The 14093-nt window shown below is 38.6% G+C and overlaps 1 protein-coding gene across 12 annotated transcripts in view; it reads right to left on the bottom strand.

Annotated features, from left to right (window-relative positions):
• The window catches only part of ptprt (protein tyrosine phosphatase receptor type T), a 360770-nt gene that overhangs the window by 191432 nt on the left and 155245 nt on the right, over nt 1-14093 (bottom strand). The window lies entirely within an intron of this gene.

Here is a 14093-nt window from a genome sequence, read left to right as displayed (position 1 = left end):
GCTGGAGGGACAGCAGCACCCTGCGGGGACAGATTGCTCATCCACTGATTGAATGGAAACATAGCTCTGTTTAATCTGGATAAACAAGCGACTAAACTGTGATCAGAGGGAGATTTTGTTGGCTTAAATGTCTGAACTTCAAGTTACGGGTTAGTCCAACACATCATCTCAGTGCTGCGCCTCCTGATTCCCCCCTAATTCCCTAAAGTATTAGTTATATTGATTAAGAGGCTTTGACGTAACAAAAAAGGCAAGAACATGCAGACCACGTCCAGAGCACACAAAGAGAGTAATGTTTGCATTCTTCACTTGGAGGTCAAAACTAATTTGATCATTTCCCAAAACTAAATAGAGTAATGTGTCATAGAAAAACTAACACAGACACACATATAAACCAAAAATTAAACACACAAACTGGCCAACGTGCATCCACACACACACACACACACACACACACACACACACACACACACACACACACATCTTTAGAGCATCATCACAGCCATATGTTGGGCTCTCATCTCAGGGTTTGTGTACCATGACTGACTGCACTCTAACAAGCTTGTTGAAACCCATCTTTCTGTCTGCCTAATTAGTTTCCATCAGATAGCGATGGCAACCAAAACAGGTCACTGCATAATGAGAAAAGCTGAATCAACTGAACTCAAAATGAAAACTTTATTCACAATGAGGGTGATCTGCAAATTCTAAAAGAAAGAAAGAAAAAATATTTTTGGCAGTGGAAAACACTCTGATAATTGCTGGAGGAACAACTCAGCTAATAAATGAGTTGAGTTTGAAGGCATTTTCCCAAGAACTGAACAAGAACCAGCTCGGTCTTTACCTCAGAGTAATAAAAGTTTAAAGTTATTAACCCCTTACATTGTTAACGAATAGCTCATTTTTTTCTGTTCTTCTTCTTATTTTTTTATCATTTTAAATTGATTTGGTTTTATCCCTGCTTTTTAGTTTTATTAACTATATATTTTATACATGCAGTTTATTGAATTATTGTTTAATTTACTGTAATATTGTGTGTGGTTGAGCTCTAGCTGTATGCTTGTATTTTAGAATTTGCCAACACTGTGGCTGCAAACAAACAGAAAAAAAGTTTAAGAAAAAACTAAAACCATTTAATTTTAAACTGAATCAACTTTCCACCCAGTTTTTAATCATTGCATTTTTTTGTTTTAATTTGGAGGATTATAAACAAACAATTAATTAATCAAATTCAGACTTTAACAGAAACTTTACTGTTGTTTTAAATCCAAAAACTGCATGAATGCAACTGAGCGCATAATGAGATTTTTATAACAAGCTACTTACTGAAAATGTAAGAAGAGCCTAACAGGACAAGATTAGATGGCGGGATCCTGGATAAGCCATCTGAGACAAATGTTTCTGTTTGCACGCGTGCACGGTGCTGTGCACATTTTTCTGGCCATTAAAAGAAGAATTGAGATTCTTTTTAAATATTGGCATTAATATTTCACCGGTTTACCAGCGGCAGACATCTTCTATACACGCACATCGTACTTTGACGTCTGAACATCTTAGAGAAAAGTTGCTTTTTTTGTTTGTTTGTTTTTGTGAATTTAGTCTGTTTCAGCGTCTTCTGTCTACTCATTTAATCTCAGACTGAGTCACTGAGGTTCAGATCAGAGCTCTGCGGGGGGTTTACCATCTGCCGCAGAAGTCCTTGTTATTGTGACCCAGGACAGATTTTTAGGACTGCTGCATACTTTTAGAAAAAAAAAAAAAAAAAAAAAGAAAAAAGGAAAAACAAATCTGAATAAAAGGAGACTAAAACCTTTACATCATGCAAAAGAGCAAAGTCACAATACAGTCTTAAGGCTAAAAAAATAGAGTTTGCATCTCTGCAAATGTCTGTTTTCATTTTCAACTTACAGTAAAGACGTTGTGTATGTATTTGAGCATGGATCCTGATTTTAGACTCCTCCGTGTGCTTTGTGGTTTGAAGAATGTACTTAAGAGTAAAGTGTATTAAGTAGTAATCCGCAGATGGATGAAGTCAGCAACATCTTTACATTCGTTAGCTAATAAAGGTTTAGGTGGGAATGATATAACAAACATACAATTACACTGTACTCTGAGTTCAGTACAGCATGTTTTCATACTGCCAACATGCAGACAATTTCAGTTAACTCTGACTGAAACTGATGCAAATGGGTGGATGGTAAAAATAAAAATTAGCAATAGGATAAAAAGATATGATTCACACTGAAGTGAAAATCATGCATCTTCCAGTGTGTCTGCTACAAGACCTTTCTCAAACATTTAGATTTTTTTATGTGCAATGGAAAAACTAGTCTTGAATTAGTTAGTTTGTGAGTCAGTGTTTGATTTAGATGAATAGATAAAAAATATTGATGCTATAATGGATGTTGTAATGATTTTTCTCAGAATAATATGCACTGCAAAAAATTTAGGTATGGCACAGTAGTGAGGCAAAATCAAACAGATCCTGTTTTCAGAGGTAAAATCTTCTAGAGCACAAATGTGAACTAACCTGTAATTATGCCTGCTTAAACAGAACAACAGTGGCACCCATAATAAACACACACACTGTAATTCCTCAATTACAAAGGGGTAATCATTCATCACTGAGCCACCCGGTGAATTAAATAACCCCTTTTCCCAATAACTGCAATGTAAGCTCCTCGCACTGAGGTGACACAAAGCATGTTTGTTATGTTCGTTACATCTCATCTACCCTCACAGGTCTGCAGAGAAATGCTTTCTGGGTTGAAAGAACCAGTCAACAATCACCATAGCTTAAATGGTCACTCAAGAAGTTTGGAAGTATTCTTGGTAATTTGCTTGGCAGTTGGGCCAGTTCATCAGTATAGTAGGAAAAAAAAGTACTTTGACTACAATGACATAATTTAATCTCTTCAACATGCACACGTTTTATTCCCTGCAGTTATAACTGCATGCCGTCAGGGTTGGTGTCGATCAGAAAAAACCTCCCACCACAAGTTGTCTGTGGTAACTTGAAACAGTCTGACTTTCAAAGCTCCTGTTCTTTATCATAATCAGGGGAAAAGGTGAAAAAAAGGAAACTAAACAATGTGATCAGGACATTCAAAACAAGAATGATTAAAAGTTGTGAGGCCTAATGTGTTACACTAACATAATTACTGTTGAATACCATGATGTCAGTTTATTGCAAGAAACATGTCAAATCTCTTGTGGCAGAAGATTCTTCAAATGTCATTTAAGGGGCAAAATTAAACATAATCTGTTCTAGATTTAAAGGTCCCATATTATGCAAAATTTACTTTCTAAATGTTTTCTAATAGTCATATGTGTCCTCATACCTGTGTATGAGGCCCAAAAATGAGAAAATTATGTCACCTCTCTCGCTTGCTTCACATTTTAACGAATGTGTGCTCAAACAATTGAGTCTGAGATCTTTCCCTTTGTGACCTCACGAAAGGAAATAACCACTCTGGATAGTCTGGATACTGTCATTGACCCGCCCCTCGGCTAGCTGAGTCTGCTCTCTAAAATCACAGAGCGGGCGTGCACAGGCACCACTCATGAACATTTAAAGGTTCAGACACAGAAACAGCCTGTTCTCTGTAGAGCTCACTAGAGCTATGTTTGGAATGGCAAAAATTAAGGACCAAGGCTGAATTTGGGATAATACATATTGAAAACAATTATGTTGGACCTCTGATACCCATATGAAATTGTTAAAAAAATGTATAATATGGATTAAATTCAAATTAAAAATGCATTAAAATAACCCCCTTCATTAACAGTAAGTATGGCAATCTGGCTGTTGACAGCACAGGTAAGATCCCAGTCAAACAATAAGGGATGATAAGTAAGTCTAATTTAGCAGAAAGCTTTCTGTTCTTATCCAACTTTTCTTGCTCCTTTGCCTCAGTCACCGTGGAAAAACTCTTGCATTATTGGGGATCACACACAACAACTACGTTGGAGAAAATTTAATGATATTTCACATTACACTGTTGAAATTTGTGGTTGCATGTGTGGCCAAAATATTCTCTCTCTACAGCCCCGTTATCATTAGCTTAATGGCTCAAGATCACTTAAAGGACTTCGTTCTAATTTGGACTGAAAATCAAACTTTAACATCAGCTAATGAAGCTGTAATAAACAAACCAACAAAAAAGCAAACTGTTCAGGTTTAAGCAACAAACTCAAAAAGAAAAGATGGTTTTATTGCTCTGAATGCTCAACATTGAAAATAAGTGGCCTGGTCATGGGCATGAAACTCTCGGGTTGTAAGACTTTAATCCTGCAGCCTTTCAGCTGGATCTGAAGAAACAAATCTTTTAGTTAGTCAGTTAATCCGACTAATAACCAGATCAACCCTTTTAACCAGATTGCTCATTTCTGCTTGGAAAAAGAAGAAAAAAGGGGATTTGGGGGGGGGTGTTGGGGGGGGGAGAAGCATTAACAAAAGGACATGGACAGAAGGGGTAAAAATTATAACAATTCTGTTTGACATTAGTCTCATTAGTCTCATGTTAAATCCAGTTACTGAAACTCAAACCATCTTCTTACTCGGTTGTTGTCTAATATTTTCTTTCAAATTAAAGGTGAGCTTAAAAAGTCTTTACACATTACAGGAAGAAGGAAAGAGAACGAAGAAAGCTGCAGAGGAATGGAGAGTAACGCAGAGAGATGCCGAGAACGGCGGACTGGGAGGAAGAGAGCAGGAGAGGTTATTTGAATTATAACTTTGTTTACATCGTTAAGTTGATGACGGTGTCTCTCAGGCTGACCTTGGTCATGACAAATGCCAGATTTGCTCGATCATCCTTCTGATTTACTTTCTTCCTCACCTCTCCTCCTCTTTCCCCACACCTTAATTCTTCTTTCTCCATTCATTTCAGTCTCCTGCTGAAGTCTACTGGAGACGCTCTGAAACGTCCCATTTGTCAGCGACTGATAAAAACGAGACAAAAACTGACAAAAATGTGAACAAATAGACGGTAAAAAGTATGGGAAAAGACTTTATGGCCAATTATATGTATGGATGAGCTGCAGGAGGATGGAGGTCTTTGGAATAACCAGTGAATGGAGAAAATGTGCCAGTTGATGGATGGGGAAAAATATGTATGCATGGAACAATTGTAAGCCTCCATGGGGATACAGTCTCAGCAGTGAGCGTGGCTTGTAGCCTCATTAATCAGGACTGGTCAAAGGTTGGCATGTTAGCTATCACATGCTGTGAAAGGGCAGTGTGGATGGCACAGCTGGCGCACAATCTGACCAGGCCAAACAGTGAGGCGTGCTGCAGCCAGATATGAACTCCCTCTCCGTACGGCAGACCAGATGACCAGTCTTTGATATTACAAGGACAACATGGGCAAAAAAAAAAAAAAAAAAAAAAAAAAAGGCACCAGGCTTTGCAAGTCAGCCAAAGATTATATTTATTCTTTTATCAAAATGAACAAAAAACGAGTTGTAGAGTTCTCCAGGGTCCATCAGGCTGCCCAATCTAGTGTTTTTCTAAATCATTATTTTGGCTAAATATAATCAGAGCTTAAATAAAACTAAGAGCAACAGCATTCTTAAAAAAGACAATAAAAAACATTTAAAAAAAATACCATAAATAAACCAATCCAAAATTCCCTGTTTTAAAGTCTTAAAAGGGTAACACTTCCCCATCATTTCATCCGGTGAAGATGAAAATGGAAGCTGATTCTTACAGCATGTCTAGCAATGTAGGATACACCATGTATCATAAACAAACCAAAGCCTTTTAGCACATGTATCGACTTTCCTTCAACTTTTCTACAACACAAAGCTGAACTTCAGTGTGCTAGCTAACAAGCATTATGTGCTAACGGACAGTGCAAATTCCCTGCTAGTTTCGCCTCAGGTAGAGATAAAATTGTTTTGCCTGTCTTTGAAAGTACTTAAGAGCCTATTGGATGTTTTGGCAGGTGGATATCTAGTTCAGGCAAGAGTCTAGCGAGGCTTTGTGTTTAGGGATGTTTTCCTGAATCTGATGAATGAGCAGCAGAAATGGGGCCATTAATCCAAAGACTTTAGGGAGCCATTCCAGGGAGAAGTGCATGGGGGAGGAAGGGGAGGAGCAGAAATCAATCTTGCTGCCTTCTTTCACTCCTTGATTTCCTCAACGTGTTCTCTTTTTCCATTTCTTGTTGTCTTATTTCTTTTCCATTTTCTGTTTTATTTCCCATTTTCCGTTGGGGCTGTGGTGACAGTCATTACAGTCACAGAATTAGTAGAAGGCTGAACTTTTATGCTAGCAAAGCAACAGACCCAGAATTCAGTTCACCAACACAAGACACTGCAATATTTAGAGAGAATGAGACTCCTGAAATTAGTATAGATGAATTCAACCTTACAAGTTTTCTACCATGTACGTCAGTGACAGCAGAGAATAAAAAAAGTGATAGCATGCCATGTATTTGTAAAACAGAGTGAAGCGTACAGCGGCTGCAGCCAGTTCACTGTTTTTATTTATGTTGTAAGAGACCAGCTGGAAAATAAAAATACTGCCAACGCTTCCACTGCAACAAGGAGAGTAGTACAATGAAATGGTCGAGCTAAGTTACAAATGCTTGACTCTTTCTCATGAAATAAAGAGTTCATACACTTTATCGCCAAAAGCATTGTGACATCTGGGACATCAAATTTTTAATCTGTCTATCAGCTGCAGCTCTTCTGGAAAGGCTTTCCATGAGGTTTAAGAGTGGGTGTACGAGCATTTTTTGCTCATTCTTCCAGAAGCAGATTTTTGAGGTAAGGCGCAGGTGTTAAATGAGAAGGCCGGGCTCACAGTCTCCACTTTGATTCATTCAAAAGATGTTCTGTTAGGTTGAGGACAGTCAAGTTTCTTCAAACTGGACTCATATATGTCTTTGTGGGCCCAACTTGAAACACCTGAATTTAATTATTTGAATAGATGTCCCCATAATTTAGGCAATACAGTTATAGGTAGGAAACAGGTCCCTATTTTCAACTTACAAAAACAGCAGGTGTTGCTCAATATAGCTATTTTTTGGGGGGACTGATACACATGACTTGATAACTCTTGCCAGTACCCTTGCCAGGTTATGTTGTTAAAAGAGCTCTGTGGGTCTTTTTCTGTCTGCAGCCCTGCATACCAAGATGCTCTCTCTCATTTTCTGTGTTTTTGATTAATGTTTCTGTTTTACACAAAGACCCAAAAGGCAAAAACATAAAAAAAAACATACAGATAAAAGACGAGTCAGCGTCAGAAAAATAAATAAATAAATAAATAATACTTCAAGCATCCCTCTGGGAGAAGCGGAGTAAGGACAGCATTTGGTTACAGGGTGTACCTGCTTGTGTTTGCATGTCTGAAATCATTAATGTTGTATATGTGTGTACATTTGTGCATGTACAAAAATTTTGTTGGAAATTATTTATTACTGGAAATTTACAGGCCAAAGGCTGGAAACAAAATTAACCCTAACCAGCTACCTTCACTAAAACACATATGCATGCACACACAGACACACACACACACACACACACACACACACACACACACCTGAGGCTTTCACACTATCTACAGCATTAGCTGTGTGACTGTTGATATGTTGCAGAGGCTGCACTTTTTATCTGCATCCCCACTCCAGAGCAATAACAGCCTAACCTCTACCTAAACACACACACACACACACACAAACACACGCACACACACACACACACACACACACACACACACACATCAGCAAGTTCTCCCATAAAGATGACCCTAGGAGGAAAACAAGATTAGATGAAAACCCTCATGGAGGTTTTTCCCCCTCCTTAAACGTAACTGGGATTTTACATTTGTGTATGGCTGTACTAGTCTGACCTTTAATATAAATAACACACATCACCCCTCACATGAAAACAGAACAGCTTGCACACACACTTTGTCTTCATCAACCCATTCCACGACTTTCTAAGATTCACCTCATTAATAAAAAAAGAATTGAAGTATCTAATGCTTCATTACTGGAGCACTTTGACAGCATCATCAAGTTATCAGCCTCTTAATCATGACAGCTTTACGACTCATTAAATTGGCTCATTGCCCACACACACATTCTTTAATACTTCTTCTTGTCAGAGAAGAAATATTACAAATGTCTTGCTGTATACATGTACTGTCAGACGTAGCGATAATAAGCAGAAGATAGGAGAAAACTGGAACACAAATACACACAGCTCGCAGGCAACTAAGACGAAAGCATCAGCAGACAAAGCGACATCCCGCAGCTGAATAAATTGGATTAAATTGACTGGTAGCAGATGTCTTTTAGTGGATTTTAATCACACATCTCAGCATGGAATCAACTACTGAGAGTTACCATTAACTTAAAATACGTGAATTAATGGGACTCCTTCTTTAACTCTGGAGATAAGACTCTTTAAAATTACGGTTTAATGAAGTTATCAAACTTTCCAAGCCTAAAAAAGCTTGGCAAGTGTAGTTGTATGGTACTTTTCACATATATGGTGAAGGTCTTGAGACCTGTGTCTTTAAAAGCAAAGTAGAAACAGTTTATTTCAAGAAAGACAACTGAGCCAAATTACAATTCTCTATGACATATGGAGAAAGTCACACTTCAACTCTACAAAATTACAAAGCTAAAGTTTGGGCTGGGGGATAAATAGATTTAATCGATTAATTCAAATTTGCTGTTTATTTCCTTCTTTAATATGCACCACAAATGCTCCGTTTGACAACTTAACCATCAGCTTTCATGTCCACATCTCCAACACTTTTCTATGATTAAAGTGGTGTCAACGCGGGCCGGTTTCACCAGAAAGCACTAAGATTCTGAGGCTCAAGAAAGGAACCAGAACCAGAACCAGAATGGTGTCTGAAAGAACATATACAGTTAAGGAAACCTTCACTCGCTGCTGGAATTTCTATCGACTACTAAAGATTTTAGGAGAATCTCTCTTTTAAACAAATGTTTGCCTTTAATTATTTTTGTGTGGAATTTTGATGTTTTCAACTATTTGCAAGGTTTGTTGTGATTTTGCCATACAATTAATCATTTCAGTGCAGGTTTAAGCCTTAAATTAAAATAAATTAACAGCCAGAACTGGAACAATAAAACTATTGTGCAAACAATGTTTCCCCTTTTTTTTTTTCTTTTCTTTTTTTCTTTTGTACTAAAATCAAATGCCTCCAGCCTGGCTACACTGCTTTGTACTGGGTATGTGTGCAGAGGCAGGAGGCATGTGCATTAGTGGGGCTATTGAAATTCCAGAACAGGGTTGTCAAACTCCAATCCTCGGTGGCCGCTATCCTGCAGGTTTTTGATATTTTCCTGGTCTGATCATCAGCACCTGACATGTTTAGCTTGACTACGGGCTAAAACATTGTGAGGGACAGGTCATGCTCTGCTATAAATGCACATATGATGTTTTTTTTGGGTACACACACTTTCAGCCATTGATGCAGGCACCTTGCTAACTGTCATAATAATAATTGCCGTGTATATAGCACCAGATGCTAATGTTTGCCTGGCCCTAGGGCTATTACATGATCCCATCAGCAGCAAATCTAGCAAGTATCCTAAGGGTGTTCACATCATATCTGAGGACTTTGATCATGTGGATCCGAAACAGTTTTTCTCAAATCCCATCAACAACAAAAAGTGTGTGACCATTGGAGAAAAAAAAAAATGGTGGACAAGGTGTACATGAATATATGAGCTAAAATCCTAGCACGCTTTGGCCATTCTAACCACACATTAATGCTCCTGATTCCCCCATACATCCCCCTCACCAAACAAGCTCCCACTATAACCTAGACTCTCACAACATGGTCAAGGGTTTCCTCTCATTAGCTACAGGCCTGCTTCCAGAAAACTGTTCGGGAGGTTTTTGAATGCAAGGGTCTGAAGGACTACACCACAGCAGCCCCTGACTTAGGTTCTGTTCGGACAGTGTCACCAGGGATAAACATATAAGGATTTATTCAAACCAGAAGCCCTAGAGGGAGGTCTGGAATCTGTTGAAAGTCAGAAACACTGCTTTCGGGTCTGGTGATGGGGGATCATACAGTGCTGCCGGGGCCAACTTGAGAAGAGGCATCCGGGGGATATAAGGCAACATACAGGGGGAGGACAGAGGACTACCTGAGGACCAACAGCACCCGGCAAGTGTGGCAAGGTGTCAAGCACCTGATCAATTACAAATCCAGCAACTCCTCCGCTGCTGAGCACACACCTCTGACAGAGGAGTGGAACTTCTTCTTTGCCCACTTTGAGGTGTGACAGCAGCAGCTCCACCACAGCAACCAGTGCAGCAACTCACACTGGAATGATAATAATCACTTTTATTTTAGTAATCCCGATTGGGAAATTTGGCTCTATATTTTACACATCACTCGATGTACTAGAGACCAGTGGGCTGCCATATTTTAGCAACTGGGAGTTGTGGGGGGATAAGGGCCTTGCTCAAGGGTCTACAGTGGTTCACCTCTGGAGGCACTCCTAATAGTTGACCTGGTTTTCCAGATCCAAGCCCACCTCTGTACCAACAAGGCTACCATCCATCACACCCAGGTCATAGCCTCCTCCAGCCTTTGCCGCAGGCAGAAGATTCAGCCATTAAAGTTGGGACAAAACAGCTTTTATTCAAAAGTGATAATGTGGCTAAATTTAAAACAGAGGCCATTCTGTATTATTCCCTTCCATGTGCAATATGTCATGAGACCAACTATTTATGTGTATTTTTAATATTTGCTATGTCTTAGTTCTTCTCTTTATCAAGTTTTTCATTACTGTTTTTATTTCTTGCAATTATATTGTAAGATGATAATGACAATAAATATCTACCCATGTATCTGAAATCACTTTCTAACCCTACACATTGCTTAGCATGATATAAAAGCCCTGTTGTATGTAGACAAGCCGACCTCTTACCCAACCTAACTAGGTAGCTTAGAATACAGTGTTTTATTGATTTAAGAAAGCATCATATGCTAGTATAGCTGTGGAATGATTGCAGTACGGCAGCATCTTACACGGTTAGAGCTGCAATCCTTCAGCAGGACACATACCAAATGAATGGCTAGAACAACTTGAAAAGCCACAGGAAGACGAATGCTCAGAGCCAAAACTACACTGTAATGTAATTCAAAGTGGAGCAGAAAGGAAATCTATTCGAATCCAGCTTTATTAATACCATTGATGCCTACAGGCAGGGAAGGGACAATTGAGTTGTGACAATCTGCAGACAGAAGGGGTCAGAGAAGAATGAGGGGTCCTGAGGTGCAGAAAGAGTGAAAAATGAAAGAAAAAAAAGGGCGAAATAAAGGCTGAAGAGACAGAGAACAATGGAAAATGAAATTACTAAAAGAAATAAAATCTATATACATAAAAAACATGTTTTCTCAGAGATGAAGTTGATTAAATAAAATGAAAGATAAAAAACATGCAAAACAGATGGATGGCGACAAACTGAATCGGGGAGCTGGAGGAGACGAGAGACAGATTTAAACAGCAACATAATGAGCCAATTGATGGCAAGGCCTGGGGTTGAGCACCTGAAGCCAGCCACTAATTGGCTGAGAATGATCGAGTGACAGACAAAGATACAGGCTGTGACCTGGAAGCAAAGGATGAGATGAAAACAGACGCGGAGGGAGGTGCTGAATGAATTCATCTTCATATAGAAAACATCACTGTGGCTGAAAAAGTGGAAGAAAGGATGGATGATGCTGGAGGGTCTGGAAATAAACCATGAATAAAGCTACTTGTCCAGCCAATTAAATCCCTAACAGTCAGATTATTTTACAACAGAGATCGTTTTATAATCCAGCTCCTCAAAAGGGTTTGATGTGCAGCGTACGGATACCTCCACTGGGTCTGGTGTTTTATCTTTGAAGATGAATCCTTTTCTTAAAACCTTTTTTCCCTTGATCATTAACTTGCAGGATATTTTTGATTGTCAAGAATTTTGTTTAATGATTCAGGGTTTCTGCTACATGTAAATGATTGTGGCGCACCGCTACGGCAAAATAAAAGCAGCCATGCCTTCAGAACTGTGATTTTTTTTTTTTTTTTAAACTTCATCTGTGGCAGGGCGGTGTTCGTGTATACTTTCTCAGCCCCTAGATCAGCTGTTCATTAAAACTATCCATTCAACCTCAAAGCAGCTGCAGTTTTGTTTGTCAGGACAGAACGATGTCAGGTAGTTTTCTGTAATGGCTCATTCTTGGTTGCATTTTCAGAGGAAAGGAAGGAACCTGATGGAGTCAGGTGACATAACGTAGACGTTCTATGTTCTGGATTTATTGAGACTTTGTCCTCAAGTTCTGAGAAATAAAAGTGATATTGATGAGTACTATGGCAAGTGTAATATTTAATTGTTCCCAATGTTAACTGCACAATATTAGTGACATAAACAAATATAACACTTGTTGCCTGTTTGGTAAACGGTCAGAAATAGTGGAGGAGACTAGAGGGGCATAGAAAAGTGGAGGGACAGAGCAGCGAAGCTTTGGCTGAATTTCTGTACAACAGAACTTCACGGCTCTTCTTTCAAAAGACAAGAAAAAACAAGTGTTCTTAGCTTTACTATGAACTGTGCCATTAGATAAAGCTACATGTTTGTCTTAAATTTATCACTATATTGTCACAATATGTCACAATGTTCTATAGATAGTTTGACTATTTGACAAAATAATAATAATATCTCTAAAGTCTTCAGAACATTTCAAGCCAGTAGACCCAAATATTGTAATTATATAGGCACATTTTATGAGTAGAAAAATGCATTCATGCAGCAAATGATTAGATTATATGAAATGAGGCATGCAACCATTACCTTTGGGTAATGCTCAAATAAGAAGAGAATTTCAAGGGGCTGAAATTAGTTCTCTGCGGGGTGAGATTAGATGAGAACTTTGAAAATCCAGAAGGAGCTTATGGTAGACCCATAAATCCTCCACACAGAGAACAGCCAGCTGTGGAGGTCAGGGCACCTGACAAAATGGCCACCGGTTCTCCCATATAGAGGCTCATCAGGGACAGCCAGCAGGGTGGAGACCTGAGGGACAAACCAGGGCTTGCTCAAAGGATTACATCCCTCGGCTGGCCTGAAGCAGCTGGGGTTCCCCTCAGGAGGAGCTGGAGTAAGTTTGCTCTGACAAGTTTTAGAGGACACAAGCATTTTGCAATCACCATCATTTTATTGACAATCTGTCTTTAAATGATAAGAGTCAGAAGAAAGACATATTTTACGTCATATCTAAATGTTACGGATTGAGTTACGTAGTTGCTAGATATTAAAACATTATATTGTCCACCAATTAACAATTTCCACTGCTCCTTGAAAGCTTCTGTCTTACATGTGAGTCTCTTTTCTAGACTCAGTTCTTTTGTATGGCTTAAAAAAGAGGGAATTATTATGTTTGTTTATTAGAACTAGATTTTTGACATTTGTGTAAACATATTAGTCTAGCTAAAATAACACCATCAAATGATTCAAAGTCAGACTAACACACCCAGATACTCCTGCATGTATACAGTCAATAAGAATCAAACTGACCTCGATGCTCAGCACATGTGAAACGGCTCTCATCCTATGATTTCAGCTGGAACTTACAAGAGTAGCCACACACACAAAAAGATCAACTTAAACTTCTTTCAATAATTACTAAGTCAATAAACTTTCTCCAGAACTCACTGTGGTGTCATTAGCTTGATTCAAATATTCTGACTGGTGTTCAGGGGGTCATTTTTGCATTAAAATAATTAAAATAATCTCATTATTTAATTAATACTTATTCAGAAAGGTATGTACGCTGCCCAGCTGCATCATTCTCTAGTTCCACCTCCTTTTACCACTTATCAGAAAGATTTATGTGTTTAATGGTAATGTCAGCTTTACACATCATCTATTTAAAGTCTGTGTAGCCATCCCAACAGTCGATCAATAAAAACGCTCAAACAGAAACAGGCTGTAATAGGATCTGTAATAATCATTGCATCAACACAATAAATATAACCATTGCTTTATTTAATCATAATATGAAAAAATGTTTGCTAAAATTCTCTCATCCTCCATTTTTTAAACATTTA

Source organism: Melanotaenia boesemani, chromosome 3 (genome assembly GCF_017639745.1).
Source record: "Melanotaenia boesemani isolate fMelBoe1 chromosome 3, fMelBoe1.pri, whole genome shotgun sequence".
In the NCBI taxonomy this organism is placed as follows: Eukaryota; Metazoa; Chordata; class Actinopteri; order Atheriniformes; family Melanotaeniidae; genus Melanotaenia; species Melanotaenia boesemani.
Note: the sequence above shows the minus strand (reverse complement) of the source record. Positions and strands in the feature narration are given on the sequence as shown.